The sequence below is a fragment of the Pseudophryne corroboree genome, unplaced genomic scaffold, assembly GCF_028390025.1.
Source record: "Pseudophryne corroboree isolate aPseCor3 unplaced genomic scaffold, aPseCor3.hap2 scaffold_2596, whole genome shotgun sequence".
NCBI classification, from domain to species: Eukaryota; Metazoa; Chordata; class Amphibia; order Anura; family Myobatrachidae; genus Pseudophryne; species Pseudophryne corroboree.
In genome coordinates this window covers 41,036-48,182 of record NW_026969256.1, presented here as the reverse complement: position 1 = coordinate 48,182, position 7,147 = coordinate 41,036, and the positions used below count along the sequence as shown (strand labels likewise).

The window sequence follows — 7,147 nt, the reverse complement described above, 5'->3', positions numbered from 1 at the left end:
AAATGCACTGCATATCTTCCTTCAGTCAGCCAACAAAACAGCAATGGAAAAGATTAACATACTGTTGGTAAAGCAGTTGCATCAAATTGATTTTCTGCAATATAGCATGATAATCCATACTGACAGCTCTGGATAATACCAGCACATTTCTTGCTGGACTTGGTAATGCAAAGAACACAGTAAAAAGCTTCATATTTTTAAAAAAAATAAATAATTGACTATTAAAAACCTATCAGTCTTAAATAAGGACATCAGTAAGCACCACTGGCATAATGGATAAGGCACTGTTCTCCTAAGCCAGTGGTTGTGGGTTTAAGTCCCGTCTGAGTTGGAAGTCATTACAGCAAGTGTCTCATCAGTAGAGTTGATATTTTATCCTTGCTTCAACTGTAAAACAGTCTTGCAGTGTTTAGCTTGTAAAAAGTGACCACAGAAGCTAAAATATGACATTAATTATGATAACATTGTTGTTGTTGTTGTTGTTTTTTAAACCTTTTCTATCACCGTGGACAGCTTATTCAAGTGCCATCTGGCATGCATGTTCCTTTGTTGCTCATCATTCATCACCAAAAATTATTTTCTTTTTCAATTCTTATGACTGTACTGATTGTATTGAATAAAATCCACATCTAGCATAACCAATTAATGCTGCAAAGAGCTCCAGTGGCGCAATTGGTCAGCGCGCAGTACTTATAAAACAGGATCTGTTGAGCAAAGCCGAGGTTGTGAGTTCAAGCCTCACCTGGAGCATCTTTGTGTACTGTTTTTTTTTTCCTTTACTTATGTCATTAGTCATTGATTATAAACTGCTACCTTAATATTTAATATGATATTACAAAGGATGGAAGAAAGAAAGAAAAAACACAAACATGATTGTGCATTTAAGTTGTCAGCACACATCTGCTTTGGTTCAAATGCACTGCATATCTTCCTTCAGTCAGCCAACAAAACAGCAATGGAAAAGATTAACATACTGTTGGTAAAGCAGTTGCATCAAATTGATTTTCTGCAATATAGCATGATAATCCATACTGACAGCTCTGGATAGTACCAGCACATTTCTTGCTGGACTTGGTAATGCAAAGAACACAGTAAACAGCTTCACTTTTTCCTCAAAAATAAATAATTGACTATTAAAAACCTAACAGTCTTAAATAAGAACATCAGTAAGCACCACTGGCATAATGGATAAGTCACTGCCCTCCTAAGACAGGGGTCCAAGTTCCATATGGGGTGGAAGTCATTACAGCAAGTGTCTCATCACTAGAATTGATATTTTATCCTTGCTTCGACTGTAAAACAGTCTTGCAGTGTTTAGCTTGCAAAAAATGACCACAGAAGCTAAAATATGACATTTATTATGATAACATTGTTGTTGTTTTTTTTAAACATTTTCTATCACCGTGGACATCTTATTTAAGTACCATCTGGCATGCATGTTCCTTTGTTGCTCATCATTCATCACCAAAAATGATTTTCTTTTTCAATTCTTATGACTGTACTGATTGCATTGAATAAAATCCACATCTAGCATAACAAATCAATGTTGCAAAGCGCTCCAGTGGCGCAATTGGTCAGCGCACGGTACTTATAAGACAGTATCTGTTGAGCAATGCCGAGGTTGTGAGTTCAAGCCTCACCTGGAGCATTTTTGTATACTGTTTTTTTTCCTTTTCTTATGTCATTAGTCATTGATTATAAACTGCTACCTTAATATTTAATATGATATTACAAAGGATGGAAGAAAGAAAGAAAAAACACAAACATGATTGTGCATTTAATTTGTCAGCACACATCTGCTTTGGTTCAAATGCACTGCATATCTTCCTTCAGTCAGCCAACAAAACAGCAATGGAAAAGATTAACATACTGTTGGTAAAGCAGTTGCATCAAATTGATTTTCTGCAATATAGCATGATAATCCATACTGACAGCTCTGGATAGTACCAGCACATTTCTTGCTGGACTTGGTAATGCAAAGAACACAGTAAACAGCTTCACTTTTTTTCAAAAATAAATAATTGACTATTAAAAACCTATCAGTCTTAAATAAGGACATCAGTAAGCACCACTGGCATAATGGATAAGGCACTGTTCTCCTAAGCCAGTGTTTGTGGGTTTAAGTCCCGTCTGAGTTGGAAGTCATTACAGCAAGTGTCTCATCAGTAGAGTTGATATTTTATCCTTGCTTCAACTGTAAAACAGTCTTGCACTGTTTAGCTTGTAAAAAATGACCACAGTAGCTAAAATATGACATTAATTAGGATAACATTGTTGTTGTTGTTTTTTAAACCTTTTCTATCACAGTGGACAGCTTATTCAAGTGCCATCTGGCATGCATGTTCCTTTGTTGCTCATCATTCATCACCAAAAATTATTTTCTTTTTCAATTCTTATGACTGTACTGATTGTATTGAATAAAATCCACATCTAGCATAACCAATTAAGGCTGCAAAGTGCTCCAGTGGCGAAATTGGTCAGCGCGCGGTACTTATAAGACAGTATCTGTTGAGCATTGCCGAGGTTGTGAGTTCAAGCCTCACTTGGAGCAGCTTTGTATAATGTTTTTTTTTTCCTTTTTTTATTTCATTAGTCATTGATTATAAACTGCTACCTTAATATTTAATATGATATTACAAAGGATGGAAGAAAGAAAGAAAAAACACAAACATGATTGTGCATTTAAGTTGTCAGCACACATCTGCTTTGGTTCAAATGCACTGCATATCTTCCTTCAGTCAGCCAACAAAACAGCAATGGAAAAGAATAACATACTGTTGGTAAAGCAGTTGCATCAAATTGATTTTCTGCAATATAGCAAGATAATCCATACTGACAGCTCTGGATAGTACCAGCACATTTCTTGCTGGACTTGGTAATGCAAAGAACACAGTAAACAGCTTCACTTTTTTAAAAAAAAAAATAATTGACTATTAAAAACCTAACAGTCTTAAATAAGGACATCAGTAAGCACCACTGGAATAATGGATAAGGCACTGTTCTCCTAAGCCAGTGGTTGTGGGTTTAAGTCCCATCTGAGTTGGAAGTCATTACAGCAAGTGTCTCATCACTAGAGTTGATATTTTATCCTTGCTTCAACTGTAAAACAGTATTGCAGTGTTTAGCTTGTAAAAAGTGACCACAGAAGCTAAAATATGACATTAATTATGATAAAATTGTTGTTGTTGTTTTTTAAACCTTTTCTATCACAGTGGACAGCTTATTCAAGTGCCATCTGGCATGCATGTTCCTTTGTTGCTCATCATTCATCACCAAAACTGATTTTTTTTTTCAATTCTTATGACTGTACTGATTGTATTAAATAAAATCCACATCTAGCATAACCAGACAATGCTGCAAAGTGCTCCAGTGGTGCAATTGGTCAGCGCGTGGTACTTATAAGACAGTATCTGTTGAGCAATGCTGAGGTTGTGAGTTCGAGCCTCACCTGGAGCTTCTTTGTATACTGTTTTTTTCCTTTTCTTATGTCATTAGTCATTGATTATAAACTGCTACCTTAATATTTAATATGATATTACAAAGGATGGAAGAAAGAAAGAAAAAACACAAACATGATAGTGCATTTAAGTTGTCAGCACACATCTGCTTTGGTTTAAATGCACTGCATATCTTCCTTCAGTCAGCCAACAAAACAGCAATGGAAAAGATTAACATACTGTTGGTAAAGCAGTTGCATCAAATTGATTTTCTGCAATATAGCATGATAATCCATACTGACAGCTCTGGATAATACCAGCACATTTCTTGCTGGACTTGGTAATGCAAAGAACACAGTAAAAAGCTTCATATTTTTAAAAAAAATAAATAATTGACTATTAAAAACCTATCAGTCTTAAATAAGGACATCAGTAAGCACCACTGGCATAATGGATAAGGCACTGTTCTCCTAAGCCAGTGGTTGTGGGTTTAAGTCCCGTCTGAGTTGGAAGTCATTACAGCAAGTGTCTCATCAGTAGAGTTGATATTTTATCCTTGCTTCAACTGTAAAACAGTCTTGCAGTGTTTAGCTTGTAAAAAGTGACCACAGAAGCTAAAATATGACATTAATTATGATAACATTGTTGTTGTTGTTGTTGTTTTTTAAACCTTTTCTATCACCGTGGACAGCTTATTCAAGTGCCATCTGGCATGCATGTTCCTTTGTTGCTCATCATTCATCACCAAAAATTATTTTCTTTTTCAATTCTTATGACTGTACTGATTGTATTGAATAAAATCCACATCTAGCATAACCAATTAATGCTGCAAAGAGCTCCAGTGGCGCAATTGGTCAGCGCGCAGTACTTATAAAACAGGATCTGTTGAGCAAAGCCGAGGTTGTGAGTTCAAGCCTCACCTGGAGCATCTTTGTGTACTGTTTTTTTTTTCCTTTACTTATGTCATTAGTCATTGATTATAAACTGCTACCTTAATATTTAATATGATATTACAAAGGATGGAAGAAAGAAAGAAAAAACACAAACATGATTGTGCATTTAAGTTGTCAGCACACATCTGCTTTGGTTCAAATGCACTGCATATCTTCCTTCAGTCAGCCAACAAAACAGCAATGGAAAAGATTAACATACTGTTGGTAAAGCAGTTGCATCAAATTGATTTTCTGCAATATAGCATGATAATCCATACTGACAGCTCTGGATAGTACCAGCACATTTCTTGCTGGACTTGGTAATGCAAAGAACACAGTAAACAGCTTCACTTTTTCCTCAAAAATAAATAATTGACTATTAAAAACCTAACAGTCTTAAATAAGAACATCAGTAAGCACCACTGGCATAATGGATAAGTCACTGCCCTCCTAAGACAGGGGTCCAAGTTCCATATGGGGTGGAAGTCATTACAGCAAGTGTCTCATCACTAGAATTGATATTTTATCCTTGCTTCGACTGTAAAACAGTCTTGCAGTGTTTAGCTTGCAAAAAATGACCACAGAAGCTAAAATATGACATTTATTATGATAACATTGTTGTTGTTTTTTTTAAACATTTTCTATCACCGTGGACATCTTATTTAAGTACCATCTGGCATGCATGTTCCTTTGTTGCTCATCATTCATCACCAAAAATGATTTTCTTTTTCAATTCTTATGACTGTACTGATTGCATTGAATAAAATCCACATCTAGCATAACAAATCAATGTTGCAAAGCGCTCCAGTGGCGCAATTGGTCAGCGCACGGTACTTATAAGACAGTATCTGTTGAGCAATGCCGAGGTTGTGAGTTCAAGCCTCACCTGGAGCATTTTTGTATACTGTTTTTTTTCCTTTTCTTATGTCATTAGTCATTGATTATAAACTGCTACCTTAATATTTAATATGATATTACAAAGGATGGAAGAAAGAAAGAAAAAACACAAACATGATTGTGCATTTAATTTGTCAGCACACATCTGCTTTGGTTCAAATGCACTGCATATCTTCCTTCAGTCAGCCAACAAAACAGCAATGGAAAAGATTAACATACTGTTGGTAAAGCAGTTGCATCAAATTGATTTTCTGCAATATAGCATGATAATCCATACTGACAGCTCTGGATAGTACCAGCACATTTCTTGCTGGACTTGGTAATGCAAAGAACACAGTAAACAGCTTCACTTTTTTTCAAAAATAAATAATTGACTATTAAAAACCTATCAGTCTTAAATAAGGACATCAGTAAGCACCACTGGCATAATGGATAAGGCACTGTTCTCCTAAGCCAGTGTTTGTGGGTTTAAGTCCCGTCTGAGTTGGAAGTCATTACAGCAAGTGTCTCATCAGTAGAGTTGATATTTTATCCTTGCTTCAACTGTAAAACAGTCTTGCACTGTTTAGCTTGTAAAAAATGACCACAGTAGCTAAAATATGACATTAATTAGGATAACATTGTTGTTGTTGTTTTTTAAACCTTTTCTATCACAGTGGACAGCTTATTCAAGTGCCATCTGGCATGCATGTTCCTTTGTTGCTCATCATTCATCACCAAAAATTATTTTCTTTTTCAATTCTTATGACTGTACTGATTGTATTGAATAAAATCCACATCTAGCATAACCAATTAAGGCTGCAAAGTGCTCCAGTGGCGAAATTGGTCAGCGCGCGGTACTTATAAGACAGTATCTGTTGAGCATTGCCGAGGTTGTGAGTTCAAGCCTCACTTGGAGCAGCTTTGTATAATGTTTTTTTTTTCCTTTTTTTATTTCATTAGTCATTGATTATAAACTGCTACCTTAATATTTAATATGATATTACAAAGGATGGAAGAAAGAAAGAAAAAACACAAACATGATTGTGCATTTAAGTTGTCAGCACACATCTGCTTTGGTTCAAATGCACTGCATATCTTCCTTCAGTCAGCCAACAAAACAGCAATGGAAAAGATTAACATACTGTTGGTAAAGCAGTTGCATCAAATTGATTTTCTGCAATATAGCATGATAATCCATACTGACAGCTCTGGATAGTACCAGCACATTTCTTGCTGGACTTGGTAATGCAAAGAACACAGTAAACAGCTTCACTTTTTTTCAAAAATAAATAATTGACTATTAAAAACCTATCAGTCTTAAATAAGGACATCAGTAAGCACCACTGGCATAATGGATAAGGCACTGTTCTCCTAAGCCAGTGGTTGTGGGTTTAAGTCCCGTCTGAGTTGGAAGTCATTACAGCAAGTGTCTCATCAGTAGAGTTGATATTTTATCCTTGCTTCAACTGTAAAACAGTCTTGCAGTGTTTAGCTTGTAAAAAGTGACCACAGAAGCTAAAATATGACATTAATTATGATAACATTGTTGTTGTTGTTGTTTTTTAAACCTTTTCTATCACCGTGGACAGCTTATTCAAGTGCCATCTGGCATGCATGTTCCTTTGTTGCTCATCATTCATCACCAAAAATGATTTTCTTTTTCAATTCTTATGACTGTACTGATTGTATTGAATAAAATCCACATCTAGCATAACCAATTAATGCTGCAAAGAGCTCCAGTGGCGCAATTGGTCAGCGCGCGGTACTTATAAGACAGTATCTGTTGAGCAATGCCGAGGTTGTGAGTTCAAGCCTCACCTGGAGCATCTTTGTACACTGTTTTTTTTTCCTTTTCTTATGTCATTAGTCATTGATTATAAACTGCTACCTTAATATTTA

At 35.6% G+C, this 7,147-nt stretch overlaps 3 non-coding genes across 3 annotated transcripts; all 3 read left to right on the top strand.

Moving 5' to 3' along the window:
• The first annotated feature begins 1,555 nt into the window (after positions 1 to 1,555).
• Positions 1,556 to 1,648, top strand: TRNAI-UAU (transfer RNA isoleucine (anticodon UAU)). The gene is given in 2 exon segments: positions 1,556 to 1,593; positions 1,613 to 1,648. It is a non-coding gene; the product is annotated as a tRNA-Ile (tRNA).
• A 3,522-nt stretch (positions 1,649 to 5,170) lies between these two features.
• TRNAI-UAU (transfer RNA isoleucine (anticodon UAU)) lies at positions 5,171 to 5,263 on the top strand. Its single transcript is given in 2 exon segments — positions 5,171 to 5,208; positions 5,228 to 5,263. It is a non-coding gene; the product is annotated as a tRNA-Ile (tRNA).
• A 1,718-nt stretch (positions 5,264 to 6,981) lies between these two features.
• TRNAI-UAU (transfer RNA isoleucine (anticodon UAU)) lies at positions 6,982 to 7,074 on the top strand. The gene is given in 2 exon segments: positions 6,982 to 7,019; positions 7,039 to 7,074. It is a non-coding gene; the product is annotated as a tRNA-Ile (tRNA).
• The last annotated feature ends 73 nt before the right edge of the window (positions 7,075 to 7,147 follow it).